General features: G+C 39.6%; 1 protein-coding gene across 11 annotated transcripts in view; it reads right to left on the reverse strand.

The window, feature by feature from the left end:
• KLF12 (Kruppel like factor 12) overlaps positions 1 to 14,221 on the reverse strand; it is a 453,886-nt gene that overhangs the window by 38,792 nt on the left and 400,873 nt on the right. The window lies entirely within an intron of this gene.

Genomic DNA, 14,221 nt, shown 5'->3' on the forward strand with positions numbered 1-14,221 from the left:
GGTGATGGGAAAGGAAGGGAAGAAGGACGCTGGGAAGCTAACTATATACACAGGAACCTCACCATAACACTGCTCTAAGGCAGAACTGAATAGGAGGAGGTTAATATTTCTACTTTAGAAGGATCTTATTATAAAGCAGATTTACTAATAAGGCGGTACTGTGGATGTTCCTGGACAAAGAATGTAGCGAGATTCCATGTTTTAAAGATGAAAACATTTAAGATGTTCCAAAATACACAGCTCTAATGAGATACTATAATGCAACTAAATGAACTTTTGGGTTCGGCACGGTGGCTCATGCCTATAATCCCAGCACTTTGGGAGGCTGAGGCAGGCGGATCACCTGAGGTCAGGAGTTCGAGACTAGCCTGACCAATGTGGTGAAACCCTGTCTCTGCTAAATGTACAAAAATTAGCCAGGTGTGGTGGCAGATACCTGTAATCCCAGCTACTCGGGAACTGAGGCAGGAGACTTGCCTGAACCCAGGAGGCAGAGGTCGCAGTGAGCAGAGATTGAGCCACTTCACTCCAGACTAGGTGATAGAGTGAGCCTCCATCCCCCCCAGTAAATAAATAAATAAATAAATAAATAAATAAATAAATAAACGTTTGAAGTGACCATCAAAACAGGCCTACATCTATTTTATGCTGATCATTAACCAGATCTATGTTACACTAGAGATTTGTTTTATTAAAAAACACTGAAATTATATCATCTAACTATGTGGCACTTAAGCTAACATGAATTATTGAAAGTTTTTATTGCTTGCGTAGGATTATATAAATCAGACCAAACAGAAGTCATTGGTTCCGCCACATCGGCCAGGCTGGTCTCGAACTCAAGTCTCGAACTCAAGTTTTCCACTTGAGTTTGTGTTACCAAAATGACTGTCTGAGGCCACACGTAGGGAATTTTCTCATCATAAGATGTACAAGTATTTGAATTGTGGAGGAAAACAAAAATCTTCCCACCTGAAAAGATTATTCTTTCCTCAGTGAATTATCTTGACACCACTGACAAAACCAATTTATCATAATGTAAGGGTTGATTCCTGGACTCTTACTTCTATTCCATGGATTTGTCTATATATAATTATCCCAGTACCACAATGTCTTAATAATTTTATACCTTTAGGATCAATTTTTAAATTGGAAAACATTATTCCTCCAAATTTATTCTCCCCCTTCAGACTGTCTTCACATAAAATTTAGAATCATCTCATGAATTTCTTTCTTTCTTTTTTTTTTTTGAGATAGAGTCTCACTCTGTGGCCCAGGCTGTAGTGCAATGGTATGATCTCGGCTCACTGCAACCTCCACCTCCCGTGTTCAAGTGATTCTCCTGCTTCAGCCTCCCGAGTAGCTGGGATTACAGACGTGTGCCACCATGCCTGGCTAATTTTTGTATTTTAGTAGAGACAAGGCTTCACCATGTTGGCCAGGCTGGTTTCGAACTCCTGACCTCAGGTGATCCACCCGCCTCAGTCTCCCAAAGTGCTGGGGTTACAGGCATGTGCCACTGTGGCCAACCATCATCAATTTCTGTAAAAGAAAACGCAGCTCGAATTTGGATGAAAACCAAATCATAGACTGCTGCCATCTTAACAACATTATGTCTTTCAAACCATGAATATAGGACATCTTTCCATTTAATTAAAAAAAATTTTTTTAACCATGTTTTGTAGTTTTCAATGTTCAAGTCTTACATGTCTTTTGTTAAATATATTCATAGGTATTTTCTTCTTTTTCATGCTATTGTAAATGAAATTGTTTTCTTAATTTCATTTTTAGATTGTCCACTGTTAGTATATAGAAATACAATTAATATTTGTTTATTGATCTTGTGTCCTGTAACCTTGTTAATCTCATTTATTAGTTCTAATACTTTTTGGGAGGTGACCTTTAGATTTCCTATATACAAGATCACGTCAACTACAAATAGAGATAGCTTTACTTCTTCCTTTCCAATCCACATTTCTTTTTTTTAATTGCCTCGGCTAGAATGTTGAGTGAAAATGGTGTGTATAGACATCCTTGTCTTGTTACTGATCTGAGGGTTAGGTGCTCAGTCTTCTATCATTCAGTATGTTAGATACGAGTTTTTCACAGAGGCACTCTATCAAGTTGAGGATACTGTCGTCTATTCCTGTGTGTGTACTGAGTGTTTTCATTACAAAAGGATGTTGGATTTTGTCAAATGCCTTTTCCGTGTCTATCGAGATAAATGTGGTTTTCCCTATTAATGTTGTGTATTATATTGATTTCCACATGTCAAATCAGCCTCGTTTCCAGGTTATGTCCCCCTTCTCATGGTATGTAATCCTTTTTATATGTTGCTGGACTCAGTTTGCTTGTAATCTTTTGAAGGCTTTTGAGTCTCCACTCACAAGGGATATTGGCATGTAGTTTTCTTGTTAGGTCTTTGTCTGGTTTTGGTATTAGGATAATGCTGGTATCAAAGAATAAGTTAGCAAGAGTTCTGGGCTCCTCATTAACCTTGAGCTTCATGGCACCACGTTTACACTAAGATCCATTCCTTACTATGTCGACTATTCCCATTTGCTGATATTTCTAACCTCAGTTTTGCTTCCTCACTTCGGCAGAGTTGCTCTTTATGATATTTTTATGCTATTAGCCCTGCTCTTACCTAGAACTTTTCATATCACTAAAGTTTCACGGCCATGATGTCCACTGAATGCACAGACCTGGTTCATCCCTATTCGCCTATGAAGAAGGATCAAATAAGAACTTTTCAAGTTTTAAAGTATGTGTTACTTACTTTCCTAGATTCACTTTTCTGCATTATTGGCAACACACTGTCTAAAGTTCTCAGGATTTGAGCATATTGCTAGGTATTTCTGTTCAAATCTCAATGTGAACTGTACTGTTTACAATATTCCCGGTGTATACTGTAAAACATTGCATGGTGTAATAATGGCTTCTACAGCGCCATACATAAGCTTGTCAGAAAAATTACTTGACAGCAGGCAGGGTAGATAGTGTTATTGGCAATCTTACAGCTGAGAAATAGGTGAGGAAAGCAGAGCCTGGAGTGGTTAATTGCTAGGGAATGATAAACCTGAGAGCACTTGTCTCTATTCCTCTTCCTACATCACGTCTTTCCTAAGGAAAGATGAAAAATCTTAAAAATGTCAAGATGATAATGTTAAATCTCCTGTGCCATATTTATTGATGATTAAATACTACAAGCTCTGTTGGCTTTTTTTTTTTTTTTAACTTGGCTTTTTCCTGCTGAGAAAATCAGTAAGATGAGAGTTGTAGATTAGTAGCAGTCAGCTGTGTAGGTATTCTTCATCTTAACAGTAGTGACTCAATAAAAAAAAAAAAAAAAAACTATTTTCTGTAAGTTCACCATAGGGAAGCAAGTGAACACGCAAAGGCATCCTTGGCAAGTTCATAATCTAGTAAAGTGTAGAACTTGGAAATCTCTCTACCTCAAATGCACGAAAAATGACTCAAATCTTTGCTCAAATCTATGACGTGTGGAAGTGTAAAGCCTCTTCCCTAGCGCCCTCCAGGATGTCTGTATATTTCTGGGACTTCAGTTCTCAGAACCACCTTGGCCTCCAGCATCAAGTTAGCACCTTCTTCAAGAACACCTTCTTCAAGAACTACATAAACCCATCTGAGCATCTAGGAAGCCCTCTCGCCTACAGACAGATGTGGAGGGACTCCTGGAGCTTCACTCTCCTTGCCTGTTGCTCCTTCTATCTGGAAAATGCTCTTGGCTGCCTCTGTGCCGCTCACTGGTCTCATCCAGCCTCAGGCTCTTTGCATCTTGCCGGGGAGCTCTCTGCTACGTCTCTTCTCTGATTTCTCACTCCACCCCCATCTCAACTGTATGCAAAAGAAAAACAACAGCTACCTTCCCTTGGCCCAAGTATGATAGCTTTGCCTTCCAAAAACCTTGGGGGCAGGTTATATCCAGGTCCCTGGCTAGGAAGTACGGGTAGGGCTCACAGCTCACAGCTTACCTCCAAGTCTTTCAGAGGGCACGTTTTCCACACCAAGAATTTTGTTCTGGAGGAATTCAGTGCCAGCTATTAAGATGATTAAAAACTCCTTCAACTTATTATATATGTAAATCATAATCATACAAGGCAAAAAACGATATGTGATAGAGGTGTAATGAAGTGTTATGGGAGTCAAGGGAGGGGGTGTCCGATTTCTGTTTGGAAAGATCAGGGCAAGCTTAACAGAGGACACCAACAAATGAGTCTTGAAGAATACTGGTATGTGGATGTGTCGGTGGTAAAGAGAAGGTGGAAGAGAGAATTTATGCTTATGGAGATAAAATAGCTCACAGTTAATCTTAATACCAAATTGTCTAACAAACAGGGTTCCTAATGGGCAGAAGAGGAAGATACAGGGCAGACAGGATGACCAGGGCCACGAATGATAGACTGAATGTTTCCTTACAAGAACTTCAATGTGTAGGCCCTGGAAGTGGCATGATTTTATTTTGTTTCGTTTTTTAGTTTTAGAAGGAAAATTCTGGCTTATGACAGTAAGCTTCCATGGTGAGAAAGTGATTAAAGTCAAGGCCTTTATCAATTACTGAGCCTACTGCCATCACTCAAGTAAGTGCAGTCTACCTGAACCAAGGCAGTGTCTTTAAATATGAATCAGAGGGTACCAATTCCAACGCATTTCAGAAGTAGAACAGTCAGTTCTTGGTAACTCACTGGATAATGGGGGATAAGGGAGAGAGAGGAGTGAATGGTGTCCCCAGCAGCTGGGCCTGGATGGCCAGGATAACGTCATTAGCCAACCTGGAGTCCATAGGAAAAGTGCCAAGATAAAAGCTAATGATTAAAATTAATCTATATATAAACAATAAATTTATGTTTAAATGACAACAGAGTAGCACTTTCTTTTCATTTGCTAGACAAGTAATACTTTTAAAAAGATAGTAGAAACTAGGTAATAAGGAAGTATTTCCAGAAATAACTTGAATGGATTTTATAAAAGAAAGCTCATAAAATAAACTTAATGGTAACGGAATTTCATTAAATGTTGTCCAATGTGTAATTCTAAAGGCCAGGTACTTAGTAGAGGAAATTAGACCAAAAAAAAAAAAAAAAAAGGCATAGTTTTTGTTTATTCAGTCGATTAACATTCATTAAATTATTTTAGGGATATTACTAAGTTTATAGTTGGCAGTTTACATACTTGATGACCTAGGTGATTGCTTTTTTGATTATTTTTAATTATAGGAGTTTGTTTTTCAGGACCTCAAAGAGATGCACTTAAGTGGAGGGAAGGACAAATGGATGAAACAAACAAGTTCTAAAGCACAAACTGTGGCCTTAGGCAGCCTGCTGAGTGTTTTACATACTAGAATAGCTTGAATCAAGTATGTAAACTGCCAACTATAAACTTAGGCCGGGCGCGGTGGCTCAAGCCTGTAATCCTTTGGGGAGGCCCGGTGGGGGCCGGATCCGAGGTCAGGAGATGAGACCAAATCCTGGCTAACATGGTGAAACCCGTCTCTACTAAAATACAAAAAATTGCTTGGTAGTGGCTGCAGTCCCAGCTTCTGGGAGGCTGAGGCAGGAGAATGGCCCTGAACCTGGGGTGGGCTTACAGTGGGCTCAGAATCCCAGCCACTGCACTCCAGCCTGAGTGAGCTTTAGTATGAGACTCAAATCTCAAAAAGAGTGGAAGGGACTGAAGGGCAGTGAGTTCAGGACTATCAGAGGAAGAATCTTACCAATGCATTTTAAGCTATGTCTTAAAAAAATTTAACACCTTTCCTGAGCTTTGGTTTCTTTTCTTATAGAACAATAGTATCTATACTTTGTGGGGTTGTAGAAATAAAATACTTTGTGTAAGCAGGTAAATATTTGGGAAATGACTGCAGTAACTGCTGTTTCACTTTGGGTTAACTGTAATTATTAAACCTTTTTTTTTTTTTTTTTTTTTGAGAGGGAGTTTTGCTCTTGTTGCCCAGGTTGGAGTGCAGTGGCGCGATCTCAACTCACTGCAACCTCCGCCTCCTGGGTTCAAGCGATTCTACTGTCTCAGCCTCCTTAGTAGCTAGGATTACAGGCACCCACCACCACGCCTGGCTAATTTTTTTTTTTTTTTTTGTATTTTTAGCAGAGATGGGGTTTCACCATGTTGGCCAGGCTGGTCGCAAACTCCTGACCTCAGGTGATCCACCCGCCTCGGCCTCCCAAAGTGCTGGGATTACAGGTATGAGCCACCGCGCCCGGCCGTTTAACTCCATTTTACAGATGAGAAATCTGGGGTTCAGTCAAGTTAAGTAACTCACCCAAGAACACAGATATGAAGCAGTAAAAGCTGCCTTTTTGGTACTTGTCATTCCAAGTGCCTGAAACAGTGGCTGGCAGAGGAGTTGCTCAATAGATAGTTGCCTAATATTAAGGAAAAGCATCTCACATCACACATCTACATCTACCTCCTTCCCTCTTGACCTCTCAATGTTGGCGGTTCCCTGAGCTCAGTCTTCCGGCCATTTCTCCTTTCTGTTTCAACTCTTCCTTGAGTGATCTTGCTCATTCCCATGTTTCACATGCCGTGTTTCATGTATCTTTTTGTATGCCACTCAAATCTATTTCAAACGCCCCCTTCCCTGAGCTCCAGACTCGTATCTTTTAGATCTTCCACTTGTGTGTCAAGCAGATAACTCTAACTTAACATGCTCCAAGCTGAACTAGTGATGCTTTTCCCCAAACCCACTCCTTTCCCAGTTTTCCCTATCTAAAGAAATGGCCACTTCTCTCTTGGCAGTTCAGAACAAAAACAGGGGTCCCTCATGATTATTCTCCTCTATAGCTTATACAGGACCTATAGGCTCAACTTCCAAAACGTATCCCAAATTTGAATACTTCCCTCTTCACTGCCATACTCATCTCTTATCTGGCTACCTGCTATAGGATCTAACTGGAATCCCTGCTCCCACACCCTTACTCCTTCCCCCTAGTCTTTTATCTTTAATTGTAATCAAATACCATGAAATTTACCCCTTTAACCTTTTTTTTCTCTGAGACAGAGTCTCACTCTGTTGCCCAGGCTGGAGTGCAGGGGTGCGATTTCGGCTCACCACAACCTCCACCTCCCGAGTTCAAGCGATTCTCCTGCCTCAGCCTTCCGAGTAGCTGAGATTACAGGTGTGTGCCACCATGCCCAGCTAGTTTTTGTATTTTTAGTAGAGACAGGGTTTCACTCTGTTGGCCAGGATGGTCTCGATCTCCTGACCTAGTGATCTGCCCACCTCAGCCTCCCAAAGTGCTGAGATTACAGGCGTGAGCCACCGGGTCCGCCTTTAACCGTTTTTAAGTGTACAATTCAGTGGCACCAAGTACATTCACACTCTTGTGTAACCATCACCAAATTTATATGTACAACTTCTTCATCATCCTAACAGAAACTCTGTTTCCACTATATATTAACTCCCTGTCCCCTCCCTTCCTTTAGCCCTGGTAACCTCTACTATATTTTCTTTCTCTATGAATTTGCCTACTTTAGGTGCCTCATATAAGTACAATCATACAATATTTGTCTTTTTATGTCTGTCTGTCTTATTTTACTTAGCATAGTTTTCAAGGTTCATCCACATTGTAGCATGTATCAGAATTTCATTGCTTTCTAATGCTGACACACACACACACACACACACACACACACACACACACTTTATCTTTATTCATGGATGACAGATTAACATCTGGGTTGTCTCTACCTTTTGGCTATTGTGAATAATGTCATTATGACCAGTATCTGTTTGAGTCCCCACTTCCAACTTTTTTATACCCAGAAATGGAATTGCTGGATTACTTGCAATTGTATGTTTATCTTTTTAAGGAATCACCAAACTGCTGTCCGTGGCTGCTGCACCCTTTTACATTCCCACAAGAAAAGCACAAGGGTTCCAATTTTTCTACCCCCTCACTAATACTTGTTAGTTTCCTCTTTATTAATAGCCATCCTAACAGCTGTGAAGTAGTCTCTCATAGTCTTCTTAATAAAACAAATAATGTCCTTTCAAAACCCCAGTGGTCTCCTATTTCACTTAGAACAAAGCTTAAAGCCTTTATCATCACCTATAGGCTCTCTAGGAACCCTGAGACCTCTTCGTTCTCTGTTGAGCTTCCTCTGCTCCAGCCACAATGGCCTCCTAACTGTTCTGGAACATGTCAAATCCATTTCAACTCAGTGCCTTCGCTCTTGCTATTCTTCTGCTTAGAACAGTTTCTCATCATTATCACATGGCTTTGGCCTAATTAATATCTCTGATAAAATGTCACTTCTTCAGAGATGTTCACATCTTTAGATGTCACATCTGAAGATGTTCTTCAGAGAGGACATTCCTGGCACCCAATCTAGATAGCCTCTCCTGACCTTTGCCCCACAGCTTCTGTCTATTGCTTGCTTTGCTTCATATACCTTATTCTTCATAATCCATCTCTCTCAGCAGAATGTAAGTTCTATGTGGATGGCGGACTTTTTATTCATTTTTGTGTCCCAAATACCTAAAACAGTGCCAAGCAAATTTAAGTACGAATTATTAAAGGCAGGCAAGGTTATCTATTTATAGAGACTTGATAGTTTGAGATTTTTATGGTACAGAATCTTAATCTACTTATGTTTATAGCTTTCATAATAGATGGCAAAAGATTCTTTGATATCTGAAAATATTTTTAAAATGTCTTTTCTTCCTTTTTTTGGGGAGGGAAGCATGATTTTGCTATTATCTATTGGTCAGTTAAGGAAAGAAACATCTACTGATATTCTGAATAATAGCAATAATATCATTGAGCATTTACTTGTGCCCTGCACTGTGCTATGAAGTTAATATAGATTATGTCTAATTTTCAGAAAATTATATAGGGTGTTTTCACTTTACAGATAAGAAAACTAAGGCTCACGAAGGGTACACTGCCCAAGATCACATAGCAAGTAAGTGGAAGGTCAGGAATTCCAACCAGGCACTGTCTGACTCCAAAGGTTATTGCTTATTCCACACACCATTTTGCAAGAAGTCATACTCAGCAGTTTGGAGGCCATAGAGAATTATATCCCACAATCTCTCCCTTAAGGACCATGCTGGCTGGGCATGGTGACTTACACCTGTAATCTCAGTATTTTGGGAGGCCAAGGCAGGAGGATCACTTGAGCCTGGTAGTTCAAGACCAGCCTGGGCAACGTGGCAAGTTCTCACCTCTACAATTAAAAAAAAAAAAAAAAAAAAAATAGCCAGGCATTGTGACACATGTCTGTGGTCCCAGCAACTTGGGAAACTGAGGCAGGAAGGTCATTTGAGCCCAGGGAGTTCGAGGCTGCAGGGAGCTATGATTGTGCCACTGCACTCCAGTCTGGGTGACAGGGTGAGACCCTGTCTCAAAATAAAGGGAACATGCTGTTTAGTTAGTAGTATGACAAAGTACTGATCCACATGTAATTTAAAGGATATCAGTCAATACAACGGACAACAAAAGTTGGTGCCTCCATTATGTTCATAGTAATTAGAGGGATTTTGAGGAGGACGTCACCCCTAGGGGCTCTGGTGGTCAGGAAGTCACCCTGGAGGGAGTGGGACTTGAGCCGGGTCCTGTCAAATGGGAATGAGCTGAGCGAGGCATGTGGGAGGTGAAGAGGGTCACTCCAGCTGTGGGAACCACCTGAGCATTGGCCTAAAACCAAAAAGGAGTGAGCGGCATTTGGTCAAAAATGGGTAAAGTGATCTACTTGGAATTGACAGCTTCTTTCTGGAGGAGTTGAGGAAAAGGAAGAACAGTAGCTCATCTTTATCGAGCACTTAGTAAATGATATCAAGCACTGTCTATCTGCTATATTAAGTATCATGTATTTACTTTGCAGAACAACTCTATGAGATTGATACTCTGAGTTACCCAGGTAACATAAAAACTGAGTCTAAGGGAGAGTCAAGGGTGCACAGTGAGACATAAGGATGCATAGGCCAACTGGGTCAAGATTTTGAATGCTGCAACCAAGTACTTGTCTTTGCCCTGTATGCACTGATTTTCTTTTTCTTTCTTTCTTTTTCTCTTCCTCCCTCCCTCCCTCCCTCCCTCCCTCCCTCCCTCCCTCTCTCTCTCTCTCTCTCTCTCTTTCTTTCTTTCTTTCTTTCTTTTCTTTCTTTCTCTTTCTTTCTTTCTCTCTTTCTTCTTTTTCTTTCTCTCCTCTCTTTCTTTTTCTTTCCCTCCCCCCATCCCTCCCTCTGTCCCTCCCTCCCTTCCTTCCTTCCTTTTCTTTTTTTTTACCTGCTTGAAGTTTTACCATGTTTTAATAATAACCAGTTGTACTACCCAGATGTGACATTAAAATTCTACCAGCTCCTCTCTCACCTGTGCTATCCTGAGTAACACGCATCTAAGTATGCTTGCATCAAGATGAATCTCCTAGTCTCCACTCATTCTAGACTGTCACTCCTAAACCCTACTAATTGAAATTCCTTAGTTTATGCCTGTAATTCACCTCTTGGTTCCTCCATTCAAAGACTTATCTCCCAGCCATCAAAATCCATATAATTAATTCATTTGTAGAAAAAATGACTGTGGAGTTTGAGAACTGTTTCATAGATGAATGACATTAACTAAGGATATCATCTCTAGAAAGCCTGGTGTTTCTGTAAGTTATAAACTATTCATCTTAATTCAGAGAGTTAATTATCAACATAATAAATATTTGATTCTTCCAGCTACCTATATAAACTATAGTATTTGAAAACTGTCTGACTCCAAGAGTCAGTAAAATAATTCCTGTACTAGAAAAGTCACCATTTTATAATTTCTCCCCCATTACTTCTCATAATTCCCATAAGATTACCTAGTATCAGGTGATATGTGTCTGCATATTAAAGATCATATTGTCAAGCAGGAACTTTATATATCGCCAAGCATTTGCTGTGCTTATGGAACAGGTAATGCACAAATGCACTGATGATGCATATTTTGGCTTCCAAATAACCACCCAGAGTTTGGTTGTCAGATGTGTTGCTGCCATGCAGGGTTAACGGGGTATGTTGTGGTCAAGTGTTCAAACATGTTTAACATCATCAGTGCAAGTTCAGGTTTATTCAAAGGGCAGGTAAGGTAGAGAAATGGAGTACTGATGCTCACTCTGAAAGAGAATGACCAAAATAAAACCCAGGGGAAAATTACATCCTAATAAATATACGCCAACATATATTATGGTTTCTAGCTTTTATTCAAAAAATTTAGAGCCATAAATGAAACATTTTCTTAATTTGCAGTTCTCTTCATTATATACTAACTTCAAAAATACATTGTGGTTCTGATGAAAAAGAGTACATACCAGTGGATTTCTGAGATTTCTCTCCCTACTTTCCAATCAATGCAATTTATTTTTTTCTTCTTTCTTCTTTCTAGACTACCTGAGGGCAACTTCTGAGGCCTTGATTCAAAAGCTAATGTGCTCAGAAACCTAACAAGTCACTATGGAGCTTAATGTATTAAATGTGTTATTGGCAATGCAGGGGAATTCTATTAATTTTATTTTATATCCTGCCCTTTTTTCAGCTACAACTGTAACCTTTCTTTGAATCATAAATTAAAAAGAATTTTATCAGGAATCAGATTTATTTATTCTTCAAATTTACTTCACTAGTTACTAAGAGGTCTTTTCTTAACATTCTTCAAGGGTCCTTACAAATGAGTGTCAACAATGGGGAAATGTTATTTTTGTGTAACCCTGGATAAGTCATTTAGCAACCCTTGATTCCAGTTTCTTCATCTGTAAAATAAGACAGTGGAACTAAATACTCTTTCTTGCCCTTTCAGATCCTATGATGCTGTGATTCTAGTATACTAAAATGTTTTAGACAACACTGAAGTTAGATTTATCATAAAATACCTGTGAATCAGATATGAGGTTCATACTAATTAGAATTTAATTTTCCCTGATTACTGGGCAATTAAAATATACTTTAATATAGAACAGCAAGGTTCTGACATTTTCTATGCATGAATATTGTGGATATGTGGAAATATATGAAACTGTCTCATTTAGGTATATCTAAAAGCTGATTTTCACAGCAAGAAGATTAGCTAAAGAGTATGTACACTATCAATGAGAACTAATTAAACATTTTCTTCAGAAAAAAATTCTCTCTGAGCCTTTCTGAAGAAGATCGGATTGGCCAATTGCACTCTGGCACTAATAAGTGACTAAACCAACAACATCAAAATATGTGAACATTACATTCTGGCAGATGTGAGAAACAGCTTTATAATTAAAGTCAACATTGTTTAACTTCCTTCAATCCACTTCATTCAACACAGATATGTACATTTTTTTGAGATGGAGTCTTGTTCTGTCACCCAGGCTGGAGTGCAGTGGCACGATCTCAGCTCACTGCAACCTCCACCTCCAGGGTTCAAGCGATTCTCCTGCCTCAGTCTCCCAAGTAGCTGGGATTACCGGCACCCACCACCACGCCCGGCTAATATTTTTTTTTTTTATATTTTTAGTAGAGACAAGGTTTCACAATGTTGGTCAGGCTGGTCTCGAACTCCTGACGTCAGGTGATCCACTCACCTCAGTCTCCCAAAGTGTTTGGATTACAGGAGTGAGCCACCATATCCGGCCCATCACATATTTTTAAGTCCTTACTCTACTGTTTTTCCATGTGTTTTGTGAAAAATTGACAAGTCGTAAAAGACACTGTCTCCGATATTTCAAATTTCAAATCTGGGTAAGTAAATATGTATTATGTTTTTTTTTTTTTTTTTTTTTAAATTTATTATTATTATACTGTAAGTTGTAGGGTACATGTGCATAACGTGCAGGTTTGTTACATATGTATACTTGTGCCTTGTTGGTGTGCTGCACCCATCAACTCGTCATTTACATCAGGTATAACTCCCAATGCAATCCCTCCCCCCTCCCCCCTCCCCATGATAGGCCCCGGTGTGTGATGTTCCCCTTCCCGAGTCCAAGTGATCTCATTGTTCAGTTCCCACCTATGAGTGAGAACATGTGGTGTTTGGTTTTCTGTTCTTGTGATAGTTTGCTAAGAATGATGGATTCCAGCTGCATCCATGTCCCTACAAAGGACACAAACTCATCCTTTTTTATGGCTGCATAGTATTCCATGGTGTATATGTGCCACATTTTCTTAATCCAATCTGTCACTGATGGACATTTGGGTTGATTCTTGTCCCTGTTTGCAGATGACATGATTGTATATTTAGAAAACCCCATTGTCTCAGCCCAAAATCTCCTTAAGCTGATAAGCAACTTCAGCAAAGTCTCAGGATACAAAATTAATGTGCAAAAATCACAAGCATTCTTATACACCAATAACAGACAAACACAGAGCCAAATCATGAATGAACTTCCATTCACAATTGCTTCAAAGAGAATAAAATACCTAGGAATCCAACTTACAAGGGATGTAAAGGACCTCTTCAAGGAGAACTACAAACCACTGCTCACTGAAATAAAAGAGGACACAAACAAATGGAAGAACATACCATGCTCATGGATAGGAAGAATCAATATCGTGAAAATGGCCATACTGCCCAAGGTAATTTATAGATTCAATGCCATCCCCATCAAGCTACCAATGAGTTTCTTCACAGAATTGGAAAAAACTGCTTTAAAGTTCATATGGAACCAAAAAAGAGCCCGCATCTCCAAGACAATCCTAAGTCAAAAGAACAAAGCTGGAGGCATCACGCTACCTGACTTCAAACTATACTACAAGGCTACAGTAACCAAAACAGCATGCTACTGGTACCAAAACAGAGATATAGACCAATGGAACAGAACAGAGTCCTCAGAAATAATACCACACATCTACAGCCATCTGATCTTTGACAAACCTGAGAAAAACAAGAAATGGGGAAAGGATTCCCTATTTAATAAATGGTGCTGGGAAAATTGGCTAGCCATAAGTAGAAAGCTGAAACTGGATCCTTTCCTTACTCCTTATACGAAAATTAATTCAAGATGGATTAGAGACTTAAATGTTAGACCTAATACCATAAAAATCCTAGAGGAAAACCTAGGTAGTACCATTCAGGACATAGGCATGGGCAAAGACTTCATGTCTAAAACACCAAAAGCAATGGCAGCAAAAGCCAAAATTGACAAATGGGATCTAATTAAACTAAAGAGCTTCTGCACAGCAAAAGAAACTACCATCAGAGTGAACAGGCAACCTACAGAATGGGAGAAAATTTTTGCA

Source organism: Papio anubis, chromosome 15 (assembly GCF_008728515.1).
Source record: "Papio anubis isolate 15944 chromosome 15, Panubis1.0, whole genome shotgun sequence".
NCBI classification, from domain to species: Eukaryota; Metazoa; Chordata; class Mammalia; order Primates; family Cercopithecidae; genus Papio; species Papio anubis.